The sequence below is a fragment of the Lineus longissimus genome, chromosome 4 (genome assembly GCF_910592395.1).
Source record: "Lineus longissimus chromosome 4, tnLinLong1.2, whole genome shotgun sequence".
Lineage (NCBI taxonomy): Eukaryota > Metazoa > Nemertea > Pilidiophora > Heteronemertea > Lineidae > Lineus > Lineus longissimus.
Genome location: NC_088311.1, coordinates 7,617,262 through 7,638,502, shown reverse-complemented (window position 1 = coordinate 7,638,502; position 21,241 = coordinate 7,617,262). Strand labels below are relative to the sequence as shown.

Sequence of the window (21,241 nt, the reverse complement as noted above, 5' to 3'; positions counted from 1 at the left end):
CGAAGTGGAGGTCAGTCTTGACGTCATTGTTGACCGATTAATTGACTGCCTCTGACAAGAATTATTACTGTGAGTGAAAAGAACTTGTTCATTCTCAAAGTGACCATTCATTAACCTTTCAAAATAAGGAATGTTTGTTTTAGATGAAAAATCAATTAGGCCTTATTCAATCAACAGATTTTGTTTTGTTATTCAATAGACACTGACCGATCAGTTGATTTAGATTCTTGCCAGTTATTTCGCTGGATGCTAAAAAACCACGAGGTGACTTCACTGTGCCATTGCGACTCTGACCACTGTGCTGCCATCTACAATTCCTGTGATGAACCAAGTGACGCAGTTTGCTCTCTTAATTCACTCGGGTTGATTTTTGTGGTCTCATTCAACAACAACAACATCAGTGTACAGAAGGTTTCAGCCAATTAGGGTGGAACTTCGATAATTGGTATTATTGTATTATGATGAGTGATAAGTTTGTTCTCATTAATTCCCTTGATGGTTTTTTCAGAAGACAAATAAATGAAGTGTAAATATTGTGATTATTGACAATAATGGTCACGATTTGCAATAAGAGATCGACTGACGTCTTGGTGATAAAATTGTAATGGAATAATTCTTCCTTGATGGAACAATTGATATTGTGGCAGTACGCTTGGAGTGGTTGTGGCCTGGTTTCAGTATGATTTTCAGTTTCTTCTATTTGGATTTTTGTAATTATTTTCCGGAAAGTTAATCTGAGTCTCATGGAGTCATTTATATGGATTTGAGTAAACCTGTAGTTCTTTCTATGAACCATTGTCAGAGATTCAGCAAAATGTTTTAAAAACCCTCACTCAGAACTCTGTATAAAAAATCAAAAGTGAATTTTTTTCACAATAATGATCGATGAAAGTAGGTGTTAAGGTGGATTTCCTAAAATGGTTTTACTTTGTTTCAGTTTGTCATTTTCAAATGTTTTGGAGAAAGTGGCTCTCACCTCTTAAAGGGTCACACCCCTCGTCAGATTTGTATTTCTATGTCGCTGTCATAGAACGTTACTAATGACTGCGCTATGTTTACCATGTAAGCCATCTTGTAAAAAGTGCTGATGGACAAAATAATTTCATGTCAGTATGTTTGAAAAATGTGTACATTTATACGTGATTTGTGTGTAAATGTACACTTTATTCAGGCCTACATATCTTGAGGTGAACTCGTGTGTGTATATACATGTAGCTTAACTGATGAAAATTGCTTCATCGTTGTCTTTGTACAATGTACATGTCTATGAAACAGTGTATATTCTCTTTCCGATTTTGCCACTCATAAAAATATATTTCCAAGCTACGCCAAGCCATTTACACCAATCCAGCAATTAATTATTCTGCATGGACAGAGGGTACGGAAAAATTGTGGCAAAGTGTGGCGAAATGTGTTCTTATTTTTATAAGCGATATGGTGGCCAACTTTTAATTATATCTGTCAAAGTAAAGAATGATGTGCTTATTTTATGTTAATAATGACTCATGTGTTAATTGATTTGAATCCTTTGTGATTCTTGGACTTGAATTTGTGTTGATATCTTCCATGGTTGTCTTTGTAAATATTTTGAAATAGGCAAACCTTTTGTTGGGAGACATCAACTCTTACGGCATATAGAAAAAGGAGCAGAGGTTGAAATGTTCCCTTTGATTTCTGTTGGTTCTTCCAAATTTGTGAAGCTGCATAATACGTTATAATCGCATCACTAATCCCATGGTCTTCTCGAAGCTTGAAATTTCAATCAAGGGACGAGGAGGGGATTTCTGAAAAGAAATACTGGTCACATATTGGTCACATACTCAAGCTGTTTTTGCTATACAGTTCTGATTTATTTGATCCTCCCGATATCGTCATACATTGTAGCAGTAAAAGATGCCATTTTAGATGTCAAATTTCTGTCTTCAGCGCAGCACTGGCAATAGTGAAGTGGCGACATCAACCATGACATCATGGGCACACTTTGTTGGCGATGTCAGCAGGGTCAAATGCACGGATTGAGATCCAAAACTTTGTTTTGTTTATGATAAAGTTCCATTTGTGAGAAAATTTGTCATAGGGTGCAATGGGGATTTATCTTTTATGAAAATCTTATCATCAAGAGAACTTTGGCAACTTATGATTAACAGTTTGAAAATTGAGGCAGATTTCTGCGGCTACTCTTGACTCCTGTGTTGCAATATGTAGTGGTGGGTGTATTTTAATTTCATAGAATCTGCCTCAGTTTTCAAACTTTCCTCCGGTCTTCTCATCGAGTAAAGACCAACTAACGTGCGGATGTACGATTTGTGCAAACATTTCAACAGTTATTTCTACTTGCCGCTGTACAGATTATACATAGCATATTTTTTATATAAAGTCAATGAAATACTTGTGTCTTGAGTATAGACTAGAATGGAACGTCTCAGTCAATCCCTGGTTTGGTTATGTTTGCTTTGCTCTCAAAACATCACTGATATCATAAATAGTAATGAATGAATATTTTTTGGGTTTCAACATACTTTGCAATAGATCTTGTATGTGTAGTACATGTACTAACATCCTTTTTGACGACCACCCAAATTGAAATTTTAATGGGCTAACTTCACTTCCTACAGCAGAACTCCTTAACCTACCTACATGTACTTATTCTTATTGGTGCATATATCTTTCGAAATGGAAGTCCCTTAAAATTAGAGACGGACTGGTACTTTTTGTATATTTTGTCAAATGGATTTTATCATGCCAGAAAGCAGGCCTGGGATTGTCTGAGACAGGATTAGACTAGACGAAGAGTATGTCCTTAATTCATATGTCATTCATGCCACTGTTATACATTGGATGGATGAAAATAAATGTGTCTAAAATTCTTATTGAAATACTTTCTTTATCAAGTCTTTGATGTTGTGTTGTGCGGAGAAATCTAGAATACCCTGTATTCTTTATCTGGAAAACCCATATCCCCAGACAATGGAATCCTCAAGACATTGGGATACCCTGTATTCCTCATACGGATATATCCCTATCCCCTGACATAGAAATACCCCAGTCCCCATGCTTTGGATCCCTTAATGGTATTCCTCTATGGATATACCCACATTCTTCATACCGTGAAATATCCAGTATTCCTCTAGATATACCCCAGTCCCCATGCTTTGGATTGCTTAATGGTATTCCTCTATGGATATACCCACATTCTTCAGACATTGGAATATCCAGTTTTCCTCTGGATATACCCCAGTCCCCATGAATTGGGATTCCTAATTGCATTCCTTTGGATATATATTCCTCAGACCTTGAAATACCACCCTTTATTCCTCTGGATATAGCCCCATGCAGACATCGGAATATCATCATACATATTCTTATTGGATACACTCCAAGCCCAAGGCATGGAATACCCTGTATTCCTCTATGTAGCCCCTTCCCCAGACACTGCCATTGGAATACAATGACTAGTTTTCCTCTGGATGCTATACATTTCCCAGACCTGTAGTCCCAGGACGTTTGAATACTGGATATCCCCAATTCGTATTCTTGCATGTCTCATAAAAGAAATAAGAACAATCTATGAGGCTACCTCGCACGTTGATTATGAGCCCAGCGGTCACTCTGACCCTTTTGCCACTGGTCTCCATTGGAGAAGACTGATTGTGGCACTGAATGGTAGTCTCATCTTCAAAGAGCCTGTGGCAAGGCACACAATCGAAGACAAAACCTAGACAGCTACTTTAGTTAGTTATGAAATGGAGTGACTTAAAGTTGGTTGAAAGCAGTCACAATGCAGGATGCTTCATGTAGGTAATGGCTGCTCTCGTTTTAGTGTATGATTTGGCAGCAGGAGACATACTCCAGTTGGATATATCGCAACGATGGGTCTCGCAGGCAAGAGACACAATAGTAGATGGCAGCACCATTTGCTCTTGATGCATGTTGATGAAGAGATTGGACCAAATACATGTATGAAGGATTGGACCAAAAACATTCAGGATGCCCTCATTGACCAAACAAAACCCTCAGTACATGTTACTGTCCTTCTGGAGGGGTTAGCTGCACTCAAAAGAACAAAGGTTTGGTATTTTATACAAAGATGAGGATCTAGTTCGATATTGTCCCGATCCCTTTCATCGTGTCTCTGCTGTTTGGTTCAATCGGTTGTGAGCAGAGGGCTCTTGTGTTTTGGCTTTGAGGACTTGCAGCTGCTTACATTGAAGTAACTGGACCACAAGACCTTTCTATATGACTGATCCAAAACGCATCTATCTTCAGAACTTTTAGAAGGTGTCGACTTATCGGGTAAAGTGTTTTTCAGATTGTTCGGGCCAAAGGTACTTGGCTGACCTCTTGTCACTAAACTGAAAGTGTGATGACAAAAAGTAATGTAACACCGCCCTTAGCAGCCAGCCAGCAAGAACTATACTCTATATTCTTCAGGATTGGTTATGCCTACCCTAAAGATGATCTAGTGTTGTGCAACACCACTATCTTTTGGTTAATTCACCGAGTTCAGCCAGGTATCTTTGGCCAAAACGATATGAAAAACAATTTAACAGTCACTGATCTTGCATCAACTATTGTAGGACCAATTAATGTTCCCATCACATGTGATTTTGGACATCCTTAGGAAATCGGTTGTTAATGTTCACTTCTCCGGCCCTGGCAAACACTAACCCCTGATTTCCTCGGGATGGATTTTGGATGGTGTCAAAAGAGAAGGTCTTGCCATCTATCTGTTTGTTTCATCACTAGTTGGCCGGATATCAATTACACTCCGTTTTGTCAACATAATAGAACTGCGTTTGTTTTCACATTATCTAACTAGGCCGCCTTTCAGTTTATGGCAAAAAAACAGGTCATGCTCTGGTGTATCAAGTCACTACCAAGTGATAGTTATTGGAGTTGTAGCTGCATGTTGGTACTTTCCTCCATGAAGAGCAAGGCATGTGGCACTCGTTCAAAAGCTGGGTAGGTTGTCTCCACCAATCCAATTCAGATACTTTGCTAAAACCAAATCTAGTTTGGTGATCCGTGGCTGTAGCTGAAAGAGCAGGGGGAATGCTCCAACTAAGTGTAACATTTTTGACACACTATTTCAATCACAGGGGAATGTGAGTTTTTTTTACCCCCCACCTCAAAAAGGAAACTGTTGGTCTATCATTATAATGCTTATGAAGCACGATAAAGTTTTGTCATTATCAATATTGGAAACACGAGGGGATATTTTTCGTTTTCAAAATTCAGTAGATAAGAGTTAAATTACTCCATGTTTGATCTCGTGCCCATTTTTCACACAATTTGCTCAATCAATTGGTTCTTCACAGAAGGTCACACGACTGCTTTGTTCAGCACTCTGACTAATACCATTACCTCAGATTGGCCAAATTGGTTGTGATATTTCGTGTTACCCAAAGTGACTAATGTCACTGCTCTCCTCAGTGTTCAAAACAGCGTGGCAATGATTTTGCAATGAGATTTTAACCAGTTTGATCCACTGCGATTTTCGGCTGATGTGACTAATATTTCAAATTCCCATGGTTTCGTGGAGTTGCATCAGTTGGCATCTGTCACTTGCTGCATGTATCATTTTGGATGATGCAGCAGAGGAGTCAATGACCATATAGCGGGTGAAATTGGCCCTGTCCAGTGAAATTCCCCGGATGCCCAAAATTCTAATTTGGCCAAACTAATTTGTGCCCTGTCGACTGAGTTATCTTTTATTGTCTTTTCGTCCAATGACTTAGTTGAACTATTTCGAGCTGTAACTGGAAAATGTATAGGACACTTTCACCCCACTTTGGGCCAATTTCACCCATTGCGGAGGATTGATCTGACGGATTTAGGAAGTGCTACCAAATTGGAGGTATTGGTTATCTCACCACCAAACACTCACTGTGATGGTGAAGCTGAAATGTATGCCAAGCTTTTCGGCAAAATGATCACTCACTCCCCAAGCTTCATTTGGGAGACAACCAATACCTACGGTAAGTTGGTACCTTATCATGTCAGAACTTGTCACAAAGTATAAATCGGATCCTACTGACAAGTTTTTCATTTTAAACTCACCAAAAATCTCAGAACAGTGAATTATACCCACATTTGCGTCATGTTTCCATACAAAAAGTGGTCTTTGATTCAAGTAGACATCATTGAGCAAATTATCGGGAAAAAAATCCACCTTTGAAAGTTTTTAACATCAAAAGCAGCCGTCGGAAAAAAAGCTTGTTTTCTTCTGCATTGTTGATCTTGATGAGATTTCATAGATTTATTGAAATTTTCTTCTATTTCTCTGTCTTTAATCAGAAATTAAGCACCTTGCAAATGAGTCATTTTTGGTCACTGCAACCTGATCGCATGCGACAAAAGTTTCTCAGTGTGGTGGACAGGAATCTTTCAAAATGAACTCTCACTTCTTTGCCCAAGAGGGGGGGGGGGGGCACTCCTTATAAAGTGTGTGCTGTAGTACATCAGATGAAGGGAGTGCTCCAGTTGAAGTCAAAGTACTGGCAAAAACATAAGAATATTTGTTAAATCTTTGCAGGTGATGTTTGCTGTGGAAGTTTAAGGTAATCCTAAGGTAAGTTTTAGACGTTTCTTGGAAATCAGGTTTTTTTTGCCTTTTTAAAGCTAATGGTTGTACGTAGAGTAATGAAATTGTACCATCTGTACAAGTTGACCTAATTTAGGTCGATTGTGACCTCATTTTGACCTAGTTATCAAGTTCACATAGGTAAATATTTGCATTCTCACCATTGCGAAATGTTAGGATTTTCATTAAATCACCTTTCAATTATACTACGTTCACACTGAAGGCGAATTGAAACCGTCTTCCGGAGAGCGCTCTCCGGAAAGCGGTTTGTAAAATCCGGTCGCGTCACACTTGGGTCTTAAAGCGCATTCAAATCGGTTTAAAACGGGTCACACTGAATACACATTAACGATGCGCCATCTATAATTACATGGTTGAACTCACTCACAGTTATGCTGTGGGCATGCGCAGTGCGAACGCACTGCTTAATGCGCATTAAGCGCGCCACACTACGAATTCCAAAGCGGCTTCAATGCGAATTAACCAAAGCGACTTCGTTGATGCGCATTAAAGAACCGTATTTGTTAAAGCGGTTTGAAAACGGTTCAAACCGACCTGAGTGTGAACACCCAATACGTATTAAAGGTTTAAAGCGGATTCAATTCGCTTTCCCAGTGTGAACACAGTATTAGATATATTTCAGTAAAACGCAAATGAAGGATAAGGCCTATGATGACAAAAATGCGATTAAACCGTCATCAAACTGTTGATGACACCGGGAGCATGGTTGGGATGTGATGTGTCAACATCGTCCTTCTCCCTTCAGTGGGATGGCTCATCATGCTGAAAAGAAAGAGAGATAACATGAAATTAAGGTTGTACACATATGTATACGCCAGTTATAAAAATGTTAAGCTTGAGAAAATGACTAAGTGCTGTGCAAGAGCAAGATATATTGATGTCACCAGCCCGATGTGGTTAAACCGTGGCTCTCTATCCATTTATTTTTATATTCCAAACATGTTTCCTACAGTAAGTGGTCAATAAGCCACCAGGTTAATTCTCCATTTCATATTCCGAAAAGAACTTTCTTTTTGCCTTTGAGTTCTCTCATCAGAGTCTATTTAGCATTCCTGTCTCAGTCCCTGGGGATTTACGGGATGTGAGGAACTTTTCTGAACATTCGACCTGTCAATACTGCTACAAGTGAAACCTTTATTCTGGTATTTTTGGCAATATTTTGTCATGAATTTTTCAACTTGTCTCCTATAGGGATTGGAATAAACTTCTAGAATATTCCAGAAAATTACTGTGTTTATGTTTCTTGGCGTTCCCTTGGGAGAAACTGCATTTGCCAAAAAGTTAGATTTAGTATATGACTCTACTCGAATCTTTTTATTATTGCTGAGATTATTGCTGAGATTTGCAAATCTGATGTAGTTCTGCATGATATCAAAATGTATAAGCCAGCCTTAAATCTATACTATAATGCGCGTTGTGGCCGCTAAATAGGAGGCGCTTTTTGTTTCAAAATTGGGCCTCGGAAATGCGTCGAATTCTTGCAACTTTTGGCTTCGTAGGTGTGGATCATAAGTAAGAGTGTCACTGAGGGTGTCATACGTCGAATATCTTGGTGGTTTTGGAATAAATAACAACTTTTCAGAGAGCACGTCGACTGGAGAGCTCCGCTCATTCTCAAAAGCATACACAAACTTCACGCATATTCTCCCTGCCACATCAATATTAGCTTCCAGCACGTATGTAGTGCTATACAACCTGGTCCATGGTGCAGGGTATTAGCAGGGAGATTAATGATTAGACTATTCTATTTTAGTTCTATTCGAGAAACACTGACCGGAGTGATAAGGCAAATTCTGCAGGGTGGCCTACCGGAACATGCAGTCAGGGTATCAATAAACAGTTATGCCAGGATGGACAAAATATGTACAGTGGCCAGCGCTTGCTCTTTGATTTATTCTTTACTGATTGATGTTGTCAGTTTGAATTGCGTTCTGCATCTCTCCATGCGCCTGGCTTTGGTCCGACAGTGGCATTGGGTACGGGAGTGGGTAGGTGATATGCCTAATATGTGAGGCCCTTATTTGGAACAGGACCTGCTGTCACTGATCTCAATGCATTGTGCAAAATAGCGTACTCCAATCAATCTATTGGGGGTTGCATGTTGATAGCAGCAATAAGTCCCTAAATGCAGTTCATTTCGTGTTTAACCTTTAATAAAACTTCAGTAACGTTAGAAATTTAATGTAGTTCAATCATCGTGCCCATTTAACTAATGTATATTACATTTCAACTTTGCCCGCTCCATGGGTATATGCTAGTATTTTTAATGACAGGCCTATGTATTCCCTCTACTGAACATAGATGCATGATGTATGCCTGCTACTGCATGATGTATTTATGCCACTCCTGCATGATCTTATGCACCAACATGATGTATTTCTGCTACATGTACTGCATGATGTGTTTCTGCAATAGAAACATGATGTATTTCTGCAGCAGCATGGTGTATTACGGCATGCATGATGTATATCTGCCACTGCATAATGTATTCAGCTGCAGCACGATGTGTTAGGCCTACTGCCAGTGCTTTATGTGTATCTGCCACTGCGAAATATTGGCAGCTATGCTGCTGCCCTCATCCCCACCTTGCTTATGAAAAAAATAAGACATGAAGATGTTTATTTGTGGATGGTTTTCATCTTGATTAATGCCATAATTGACATAATTCCGGTGTATTTGGAGAAGTTAATGCTAATGTCATGTCTCCAGAACCCAACATGCCCTGCGGCTTACCTCTGTGAAAACCATTATCACGTCAACCAGAAGGTTGGTAAGTGCTGTAAATTGACATGGTCCTGATTTAGTTGGCGTCATCGTGATGACATGACATGACATTTGGCCACATTTACAACATTATATAGCTTCATCTACAAAAAAGAGAAGACTTGGTTTGCAGAGATTGCCAAGTCGAAAAAAATCGTTGTGGCCAGGAAAACAGGAGCATCTGCCAACCATGGCAATGTGGAAACTCATTTCCAATTGCTTGGCAAGTTTTTCTGGGAGGCAAATAATGACTAAGTTGATGTCCCCTGTTAAAGGGCTAAGGTTGCCTCTAGGATTTATGCCTTGGTAAGGCTTCACCTCTTAAAGCAGGTGAGGTTGGTGGTTCGAGGTTTGTGCCTCAGCCGTAATCAAATCAAATCAAATCATGAATGAAAGCGCGATCGTGCATCATTAGCTGGTAGAATTGGTAAATGTCTGGACGTGTCATGCAGTCATCACTTCTTCGTACATTACCTCCAATCAGAGCAGAATCCAGGAGTCTGAGAAATGGAAGGGAAGAGGCTTGAGAAAGGGTATGGGGGATGCACTAGTATAAAATGGTATATAATAATACCAGGTTTCAACAAATTTGCACGCATAACAACTGTACTACAGCATGGTGTATTTATAACTGCATTTCTATGTTATGGAGCCATGAGTAAATGAGAGTGATGATACATAAAAACGCAAGACCATTTCGAGTACATTTAATATTGATTGTTAGATCTGTCTGAATTGTCACTCTTCATATGTTGCTTAATATAGTCACTTTAATGGTGTTTTTAAATGGTATTTTATTTCGATAAATGAAATTTAGTCATTCCATTTCCACTCTTCGTGTTGAATTACCAGTTCACCGACAACTCGCTTGTCGTGCGCATCGAAGCCATGCAGCGTGTTACCGTTTAAATTGTCTTTTTATTGCTACGAGGTTGGTAATGCAATGAATTAAACAGGTCGTGCCTGCTTAGTGAATGGAATTGGTTAATGTCTGGATGTGTCAGTATGCCACATTCCTCTCTCCTTCAGTCGTCAAGCGAACATTACGTTACCACCTCCCGGAAAAATACTGGAAGATTTACCGCCCATGAGAATGAAGACAGATCGGCCCAATAATCAACACTGTTAGTCGGTGAATTAATTGATTGAGTTTATGGACAAATTAGGTTGGATTAAGTTAGTGAGAGAGGGAATTAATCAAGGATATGTTCTTTTATCTTAACATGGTTGGCTTGATGACCCTAAATAAAGTGGAAAATTGTTTGTTTTGCCATTTGTTGCGGACTTTGTCAAAATTGTCTTTTGTCTCTAGAGCGTACGTGAGTACAAATGACTTTATCAGTCAAATGCATCAAATATCAAATGTTTCTTCTTTGTTTCGTGTGCAGTGAAAATGTAAAAGTAGACTTTAAAGCTGGTCGTGGAAAATTCACTTTAAATTGTGTAACATCTCAAAATGCAACAAGGGTTAAACGAGACCATTACCTAGGCAACCCCTATCAGACAGAAGCATCTCCCCAGTGTATCTACCTCGCGTCTGGCCAAGATGAAACGATTACCCAACTCCTAACTTCATATTATGTGTATATACAACTAAGCTAGCGTCCCTAAGCTAATATTTCAGCGTGTGGCATGCCCGAAGGGCCACCGCAGAGAGCCATCTGCACGCCATTGACTGCTTGATTAGGCTTTATTTGGTCAGCTACAATCCCGGCTTGCCATTCCAAGAGCTAATGATTATAAACGAGAAGCATTTTGTCTCGATAGGATTTGTCTGGTGAAAAAATGGTGATGAGGAGATTTATTGATGGGACGAGAGACAGCGAGCCCTGTTAATGGACCGCTAGGATTTGGAGCCTCCATTGGCGGCAACTCCTTAACCGTTGTAAAATACTGCAATATTAGACGGCAGCAGGGTTTAAATGGTGTTCAGCCTTGATTCTTTCTTCAATAGAAACTTAAATGGAGTTCAACCCTCACTATTTTCTTCAGGAGGAGCTTAAATGGGGTTATAATCCTGACTCTTTCTGCAGTAGAGAGTTAAATGGGATTCTTTCCTGATTCTCTCTTCAATAGAAACTATTACAATGTAAGTGGTCCTCCCCTTGGCACTGTCTATATATTTTGTTACTTCCAGCCACAGACCTTGCCATGTACATTTCAGAAAACTTTTAAACTCTGAACATCTGAAATATTGTATCATTGGGCAGAGGTGGGGTATGTCCAGTTTCAAGTGAATTGTTCCTCCATCCCTTCTTCGGAGTTTAATTACATTATTAAACCACAGCTGCATGGTTATCAAAATTTCAAATGTTGTGTGCATGACTTCAATCAACAAGACACAAGTTAGAATGTCACCAATTCCCTTGGTTCCCCAAATACACATCTGATTATGAAATTTTCAAATGTTGCTATCACACATTATGCATGACTTCCATCAAGAAGACGCAGAACAGTTCGGATGTCACTAATTCCCCTGGTTTCCCAATTAAATTCTTATCACTAGTCCACATCGGTGAACCTGTCATTTGCCAATCATGAATTTCTACCCAAAAGTTACGCTAAATTCATCGCAAATCTGCTCCACAAAGTCAGACAGTGGCTTCTCATCTTCAACTCCCTTGGTGAATGAGATATTGTCCAAAGAACGTGTTCTGTTTGGGTACTTCTGTTCAAAACATGTTATGAAATTTAATACCGGCGCAACTCTTCTGAAGAATTCTCATAATGATATTTAACGGCAGAAGCGTTTTCTGAAATATTTTACGATGGCCATTTGTGATGGAAATTCTTTAATATACTTCCCTGGCTTACGCGGCACCTATAAATATGTATAATTTTCCGATATAGTCCCGGGTCTTTGGTAAATAGATGAATACTATTAAATGCTGCCAGATATGGTGTATAATGAATTTCACTTTTGTATGGAATGGATTACCACTGCTCATAAATCCTACAGCGTCCTATGGAATTTAATCTCGGCGTAACTGAATTTGTCGATCAGTGAGTCCTTGGAGTCATTTCGTCTTATTCTTTAACGTGTAGCGACTGTGGTGTTGAAGATGGATGTCTCCCTTGCTACCAATTGGGTGTTTCCATCAGAAAAGGATGTCTGGTATCTAACGCGTGGCCATGATTAAAAACTCGGTCCGTTTTATTTAACCATTAGCTATAAAACAGACTTTAAAGGCGATAAATCGTCTAGCATGGCTTACAGCACACATATCGTATTGTGCCAGGATTTGATCAGAATACTATCATGTATTGTATATGTAAACCACATGGCCATAAAGTTGTGGTTTACAGTAGATGTATTGTATCGGGATTTGATCAGAATCCATGTCCTGTATGAACACATTTATGCATGTAAGGTAAGCCACATGGCCATGTTGGTGTTGTTATGGGATAGACCCCTTGTGGCAGATTCATATAACTAATTCTGACCTACTTGGCCGACCGAATCCCTTTGAGACGTGAAAAGTATTTTCTGCAATGATTTGAGGTCTACGGTCTTCTCAATATTATACATATACATGTAGAGCCAGCAGTTCAGATCCGTGAACAGCTATTTCATAAATGTCTGGGAGACAGATCGGCCTTACTTGCAGACAGAACGGATTGCCCGGTCATCTCCAATCCAACTTGTTGATCCGGACATGACAAGATAATAGTTACATCTTCAGCTGGGGACTAAGACATGATGCCAGCCAGTGGGGCTTAGATTGTTGTTGATGCTGGATGGATCTTTGGCAAGGATGGTCGTCTGACCAGTCAAGTTGCAGTTGGAGCTCCATGGGGCTCCATAGTTTGAAGATGTACCATGGTGTCTTACAAGCTTTATTTGAGGACAAGTTCTCTATTTCTTGGGAGTCTCAGATGATTTCAGATGGTTTTTGGGACAGGATTGGGTATTTACATGTACATATATAAGAATATATTGGTCAGTGTACCAATTGTGTGGTATCATCCACTCTTTATAAAGCTGTATAGGGTTTCAAAGTTCAGAATTGCCTGTTTTTTAGGCCTGGCTGAGGCGCCACTTCGACATATCTAGATCGATTCAGATACCCAGTACAAATAACATTAGCCACTTAAAAGCAAATGAATTTTACTCAATCCACTTGAGAATTAGCTGACAAATAAAGCCATCAATGTAAGACATAATCCATACACTTCACAAGCCATCTCCCTCCCCTCCAGACAAGCTATCTTCACATGAATTTTCTACTCGTCACATTTCACACAAAATTCTTCTTACAATTTATAGCATTAACTTATTTGTAGTAGACTGCTTCTATCCTCTTACATTCTAGTGCCATCGGCAAAACTGATGATAGATAAACACATCGAACTTAAATGTTATTGAGTCGCATTCGAATATCGACGATGTTCCGTCAAATCAAAGCACAGCCCGGAGCAGTCGACTACGAAAATAGATGATGTTTACTTGTAATATTCTTGAGATATCAAGTACTGTATACTGCCAAATCTTCGGAGGCATCTTATTTTCATTGACTGTGCAGATGACTGTAACTTGGGAAAATAAAGTTTGTGGTAATAAAAAGGTCTCTGTGGAGCAAGATGGAAATATTTGTCTAAAAACCACCAACATGACCACTGACCAAGCTCTTGCCTTATAGTCCTCTTCTCAAATAAATTCTTCCATTAAACATATTTTCCAGGGGTATTCAAAAAAGCTGGATCGCTGGATTGCTGGCTTCACTGGATTCACTGGAATGTGATTCATGGATCACCAATGCCTGGATTCGGGATCATTCAGAGCCTCATGCTGTCATTATCACAACTGTCTAATCAAATGCCCCGACTCAACACGCTGAAGTACATAACTATTCACGCATTGACTTGGGAAGTTTTTCAGCAAATCTTCTGTCAGCTTTGTAGTTCATGTAGAACCGCCAGTAATAGCCCGGTGATTTCTCTGGTGAAGAGTCTGGGATGGTAATCCATGTTGGCTGTCCCAGTGTGTGAACTAGAAGCATATGGTGGGAAACTTTCAAGATTTTGAAATTGGGCAAACCATCCAGGCGGTGGTGATCTATGAGTAACAACCCAGAAATCCAGCAGTCCAGTGGTCCAGCTTTTTTGAATACCCACTTTCCAGATGCGTCAGTGTCAGTGCTATTATATGCGTTGACATGCTCCACACATTGGGGTGAAGCTTATTTTCTGCAATGCACATGTTGCTTCTGAAAAAACGGCAAGAATTCCCCGCCATACCACTTGAAAATGCTGAGTCATCACTGTTGATGGAGGAAAGACAAGAGAAGTTCTTGCAACAGAGAAAAAAGATGTTCGACGAGATGAAGTTTAATGAGGAGGACATCTTGATGCACCTGTAGTTGAGGAAGAAGTCTATTAGCTTTGAACACGTTGAATAAAGAAATTGATTTTATAATTGGAGTGAACATGCAGCCGGTGATCTTCTCCTGGAGGGTGCTTGGTTCTGGCAGCTTCGAAGTATGGTATGCCGAAGTTTGGTGGTGAATATAAAGTCTAATGATAAAAAAGAACCCTGGTGCATGAGAGGAGCTTCCCAGATTGTTGGTGGGCAGCAGGCATTAACATTTTTGTACTTGCTTGGCACCCTGGCTCATAGCATCACTGTTTGAGGTGCTTCCAAAGAAAATGAACCATGGAACTACTTTATCAAGGAAATTTGGCCCCAAAGTGGTCATTTCAAACCAAGAGTTTTTTATGAAAGAGAGATTTTTAATTTACTATGTCACTCTGATGGATGTTATGACAAACAAGCTAATAAGTTTTTTTGGGGAAAATGTTTAAAGAGTGCATCCTTATCATCTCCGCATGTCGTTTATGCCACATGTATGCTACCAGCTTTTTCTCGGCATACTCATTCCTCATACCAAATATTGGAGCTTGTCAGATATATGTTTACATCTCATGTAACCTGACTCAGTTCAAAAGAGAGTTAAATATCAAACATCTAGCGTGCTCTGTGTAAAAATCAATGCGTTGGGTATATTTCATCAAAAGTGTCCCCTTGGGAGACAGGGTTGAATATTCATGATTTGGTGTACATGCTGGATTAGCTGAGAAAGTGAGAAAAATTGATTCCGTGGTTAAAAGGGGATGGGAGGTGATCCATTAGGACTGCTGCTGTATAGGTAAGCTTGTGTAGGTGTACTTCACATTGTGTTTGAAACCCCAATAAACGTATGGGAGTACAGTGGCACTGGAAAAGTGTCCAACTTGATCAAACGCTGTCAGTTCAAGGCTTGTCCTATGTGCTTTGACAGTTGACCCCTCGAGTGCCCTGTCTGTTACTGTTTACTTCAGCTTATGTCACATCCATCTTTGTTCAATGTGCTGCATGGCCTTCAGTGTCAGTTGGGCTCCTTGAAACCTAAAGTATTCTCCATCATGCAGCCCTGGTTATCAACAGCTGGTGATCTGAATTCTTTCTGGCCCATAGAGTATAAATGGAAGTGATATTGGATAGAAAACAGCAACAATATGTTGAATATATTGGCAAAAATGAGATTATGAACACGTTTATACTTACGTGGATAGTGGAAAACCATGTAATGTTGTAACTTTGTGATCTTGGATAAAGTGGTGCTGGCCCAGGCCCTAAATGATTACGTTTACAAAATGTTGGTGTTGTTCTACCATAAATCATGTTGTGTGTTAGTATCTCAGTGTTGGTCAACATTGGTGTTGTCTGGAGTCTGTAACTTTTGCTGAAACCATATACAACATGTCCAAAAAAACACTCATGATAGAAAACAGAGGCTAGGAGTTGTAATTATCATCTGACAATCTGGAGCAGTCTTGACAAGATTAAGCACATGTATGGTTTAGACTCCAGCAAAATACCGATACTAGAACATCAATCTTCCTATTTAATAGAGTTAGTCTCCATACCAGACAATGCTTTTCAGAATTCGTTGCTGTAGACAGAGTGTAGTAAGAACAAACAACTTTCCAGATATTGCATGTGAAGAGTTGCAATTATCAGTTGACGACACAGTGCAGGTCTTGAGGAGATTTAAGTATTGTTCAGATTCAAGCAACCTGCAAATACTAGGTCATCAACTGGCCTCTATACTGGACAATTCCATTTAGAATAAGTTTCTTTTAGCAGAGTGTATTCAGTACTCAAGCAACCTGCCAGATGTTGCAAGGAGGTGCAATTACCAGTTGACAATCCATAGCATGTCCTGAGGAGATTCAAGTATGGTTACATGGGACACAAGCAGCATGCCAATACCAATCAGTAAACTTCCCATCAGAGTTGGTCTCCATTCTGGACAATGCTATTCAAAATAAGTTACTCTGGATGGTAGTCAGAACTCCAGCAACCTGTCAGATCTGGATCCTTCCAATTAGAGCCGGCCTCTATACTGGACTATACCAATCAGAATTACTTACTCCGAACACGACACCATGATACTGTTATTCTCTTCATCTGTCGCCTTATCTGGCTTAATACGCCAGTAGACTTGTTTGCCTAAATAAGTAATCTGGGCCCATCCTTGGTCCATTGTGATCCAGACTCTGGTCATGATTGACCATGTATGATTTAGTCGAATGAAATGCAACAGTAGTGTTAGGATGGTGAATTAAGGCAAAACTGTCTCATTTTTACAGACAGTGGTATAGGGGGAAAAGGGTACTAATCCCGACGTCCTGTTAATATAAAGAGGATATTTTTGTCCATCCTGGCATCCCGAGAAAGACCACTCCCATACTCCAGAAGATTTTACTAACTGAGTCCAGAAAGAGGATTTAGCCCCATTCCAGTAGTCAACATTCATTGCCATTAACCAAAAAAATCATGGCCAGTATCACTCCAGTGTTCTCATTTGGTGACCCCCGGGGTCTACCCCTGGCTGGAATCACTCTCTTATTCATCCCTCGCCGACCATCAGGCTGGTTCCTCAGTCTTTGGCGAGGCCATTAATCCTTCCTATAAACTATGTCTTAGTTGGTTAACCTATACTATATCCTATTGGGGAAGCATTTACTGACCACGCATTGGAGTTTCTAACTATGCAACTATAAAGGAGAAGACATATCACAATGCAGGGTCATTTTGGTTTCAGGTCCCATTGTGTGGGTTGTTCTGCTGGAAAAATGATAAATATGATGGTAAATTGGTGTGTTGGGTCTCGTGGTGAAAGTCGTATCTGCAGTTCATACAAGGTCGCTCTCTTCAGTTTGAGTGGGTATGCTAATGTCTATGGACCAACGCATAATTTGTTTGCTAATGGGAAGATGGGGAAAGTTGATGGTGATGACCAGAATACAAGGTCATGATTCCTTCTGTTTTCAGTTGGCAGTCTAACTCCAACTCAATAACTGAACGTTTTGTATAGGAATATCATCATCTTGTTATCATCTATGTGTCTTGATGGGCCCGTTCTGTTGAATCACAAAATGTCTTTTGAATATCTCATGGAGAAGATCGCAACCATTAGTGAGGATTACCATATTTGGTCACTTACAGTATTGGTCAAAGTCTAAGTATCTGTCCTGTCTCGCCTCGGTTGTTGTTATGCCCCTACTTTTGACATGTTTACGCAATGCCCTTCAGCTCCATGTCATACCTTTGACATGTCCAGGCAATTCCCTTCAACTCCATGTCGTCTATCTTTGACATGTTCAGGCAGTAACCTACCGCTCCATGTCATTTACCTATGTCGTGTCCAGGCAATTCCCTTCAGCCTTCCCAGCAGAGAATTCCCAGACAGAGACAATGCTCACAGCTTCTTCAACAGTAATCCACTAGGCTGCCCACTACTTACTTCGTCCAACTATTTCCTGCCACAGTGATGAGGTATTATGTCAGGCGGATACTGTTCGGCTACGACACTGTACTTGGAATGTATCGAGATAATGATAGTCAAAATAGACGCCTTGTCTTCATATTTGGCATTTTCTTTCTTTCCATATTTCTAATCTTTTTCTGTCAGGTTCCCGAGTGAGAGATTTGTATTGATCCCTGTGTGTTCTTATCAAGAAGTCATCGATCAGTTATCATACAATACAGAGGAAATTAACTGTTACCTCAGAAGATATTTCGCTGCATGAGAATCAAGGTTGGAAGCAGTTGGTACCATCATCGAGGGTTTTTCTCAACTGCTGGGAAGTAGAGAGCATCACTCCTTGTTCACATTCCATAAAGTGCCACACAAACTAGCGATGTTAGTCTCTGCAACCTGTGACTGAGCCATGACAACAGGACAAGTTATTACAATTAAACTCATTAGTGGCCGCATTTCAACCACAATTGTCAAGTTGTCATTGCCTGGTCACAGGTTGCAGGGACACAAATGTCGTTTTTTGGTGGCCAAAATCAAGTGTTTGCTTTCCAGAATGGCTGTGGTGATGTATGATCTGCTCATAATGTCGTCCTTGTCCTACCGTATCAAGTGTCTTACCATGATAGGTCAGAAATCAGATGTGAGCTTTCTCAGAGCTTATTTATAGGTGTAGGGTTTCGAGTTTGCAGAGATGAAAAACAGTTATCGATAAAGCAAACCAAAAACTCCAATAATACAGATTATGCAAATGACATTGCACTGACATGCCAGAGTTTTGTTAGAATTAATCTTATTTCCATATCCTTTTTCTAATCCACTCTATGAAAAATACTGATATGGTTGATGCTACATCACGGTCTACTGAGATTTCACATACTTCGATTAGCTATGGCTGCACCGGTGGTTATCTCAGCTAATATGTCACTGTCAGCCGTACATCATGCCATGCCCGTCATGATACATCTAATATCAAATAGTTGTACCAAAATGGATGGGCTTCTTTTCAGAGGGATAGTTACGACATTCCATCATGCACCTCAGGAGAGCAACAAATTATAAGATCACCTCGCGGGGATTCGTGTGCTGTGCCAGTAATGGTACCTATCTTAATATCGTCAGAAATTATGAAAAATCTCCGCGGAGAACAATGGCGGCAAATGGAGCGAGATGGACGATGTTTGGCAGAGATAAATGACAGGATAAGCATGAATCATAAACTAACAAATTTCGAATGGAATCATATTCCAGGGAGAGTTTGGTAGTCTGCTAGAGATCGGTGGATTACGCACTGGAGCAAGAATTGAATGTGATGTTTTCATGACTAGCATTTTTGGCGATCTGATTTGTTGGGAAAGATAGATAGCCGCCCTCTGCGGAATTTATCACCAGTCGCTATTTTCCAATGACATTTCCAATTATGTCACAATACGAATCAAGATCGCCGCAATTATGCTCAATCTGATTGTAAGGCTTTGGTGGGAAAAAATTAATGCGACCAACTTGATAAGATTGGCAAGGAATTGAATTCGGCGGGAAACGACTATGATAAACGATGTGGAAAACGGTGCGGCGCAAACACGAAGAGACAAGAATCTGTCCTGATAGCGGGATGCTATAGCAAGAGGATGGACCACTTCGCGCGGTCACTGCTGTGTAATTCGTCTTCAGCGAGTGTCTGTAATGAAATTGCCTCTCAAATTGTTCACAGTGATTATGCAATGCTATTAATGAGAACGATGTCAATTAATAGAGCCAGGCGCCGAGTCCAAAATTGGGCGAGGAAAGTGGAAGCAATTATGGGATTGCATAATGAGACTTGGGGTGTAGGGGGTGGGAGTGTTTGCGGAGATTGGTATTGATTTAGCGTGTACCGTGGGACAGGCAGACTATAGAGCAAACAGGGCAGACTATAAATGTAGACTAAATCAGGCAGACGGCGCCTCTTTTTCTCTGTTTTCAAAGGAAATATATATGAGACAGAGTGGGTATTGCATATCTCTTTTGTTTGATGGTAAATGAGAAACCAATGTACTTTGGATGATGCATTTATTTATGAGCATACTGAGGTTATGGCAATCTCTAGCATCTTTGCATTTCAGGGAATGCACTTTCAGTGTACATACTCATAGAGTTACATAGAATCTACCATAAAGCTTGGCAAATAATAATCACAGATTCCAATGTTTGCACTCTGATGAGGCAGTTGGTCATGTCTTATTTGTCAAGTCAATTCCAGAAATTGGTTGGGTGGGTAAGATTACGGGACTGCTATCGGAAAAACCAGTACCAATTACCCCATTTGAACTGAAGAGATTAAGCAAGATTGGCCAAAACCAGAAATACAAACTTCTCCTTCCTACCATTCTACACAACAGTAGATCCTTCTTGCTGAGAAACCTGAATCCTGGTCTTATGCACGGAGGCAAAAAGAAATCCCATGTGAAAAACGACTCCGTTTTTCTCCATAAACCATATTTATTCTTTGTAATAAAAAGTCATTATCTCAATATTTCTCCAGTGCACACTAATCACGTGCTCGTATTTTGATATTAAAGAACTCCCGTTCCCATTCTGGTGATCGAAGGCCATCAGAGAGCCACTTGAAAAAGAATCGTATGGATTTTCTCGTTCTACAAACAAGAAAGTATTGGAAAAAACTTGTGAGACAGATGAATAAATACGCCAAGATGACTGAACAAATATGCCTGAAATGGCCAATGTACTCAAGACAAAAGACCTCGATTGAAAATATTGGAATCTCGTCTTTTTTCACTTTTCTGTTGTCATTGTCGATTGCGGAACTATTAGTGTCAGTTTTCAGATTAAGTTTGCTCGAATTTGCAATGCAATCTATGAAGACAGTGTACAGATTTTTCAGGTCAACTGATGACGGAATTGCTATTGGATTATCAGAAGTGCAAGTCTGTTGTTCATTTCATCAAGTATGGATTAAATCTATACTTGATTTCATACAGCTATGGCACATAAATGTACATGTATGGTATGTGATATTTCGCAGTAAACTTAGAATGGTACAAACTACCATGTTTGGCCTTGGTCAACATTT

At 39.9% G+C, this 21,241-nt stretch overlaps 1 protein-coding gene across 5 annotated transcripts in view; it reads left to right on the top strand.

Annotated features, from left to right (window-relative positions):
* Positions 1-21,241, top strand: part of LOC135487146 (heparan sulfate glucosamine 3-O-sulfotransferase 5-like) — a 249,269-nt gene that overhangs the window by 166,323 nt on the left and 61,705 nt on the right. For 2 of the 5 annotated variants that reach the window (XR_010446782.1, XM_064770581.1), the window contains exons 1-2: positions 4,866-4,962; positions 6,536-6,560. The gene's annotated coding sequence lies outside the window, so the exon portion shown is untranslated. Of the gene's footprint in view, positions 1-4,865; positions 4,963-6,535; positions 6,572-21,241 lie in introns of those variants that run through there. The other 3 variants (XR_010446781.1, XR_010446780.1, XR_010446779.1) reach the window with 3 other exon arrangements.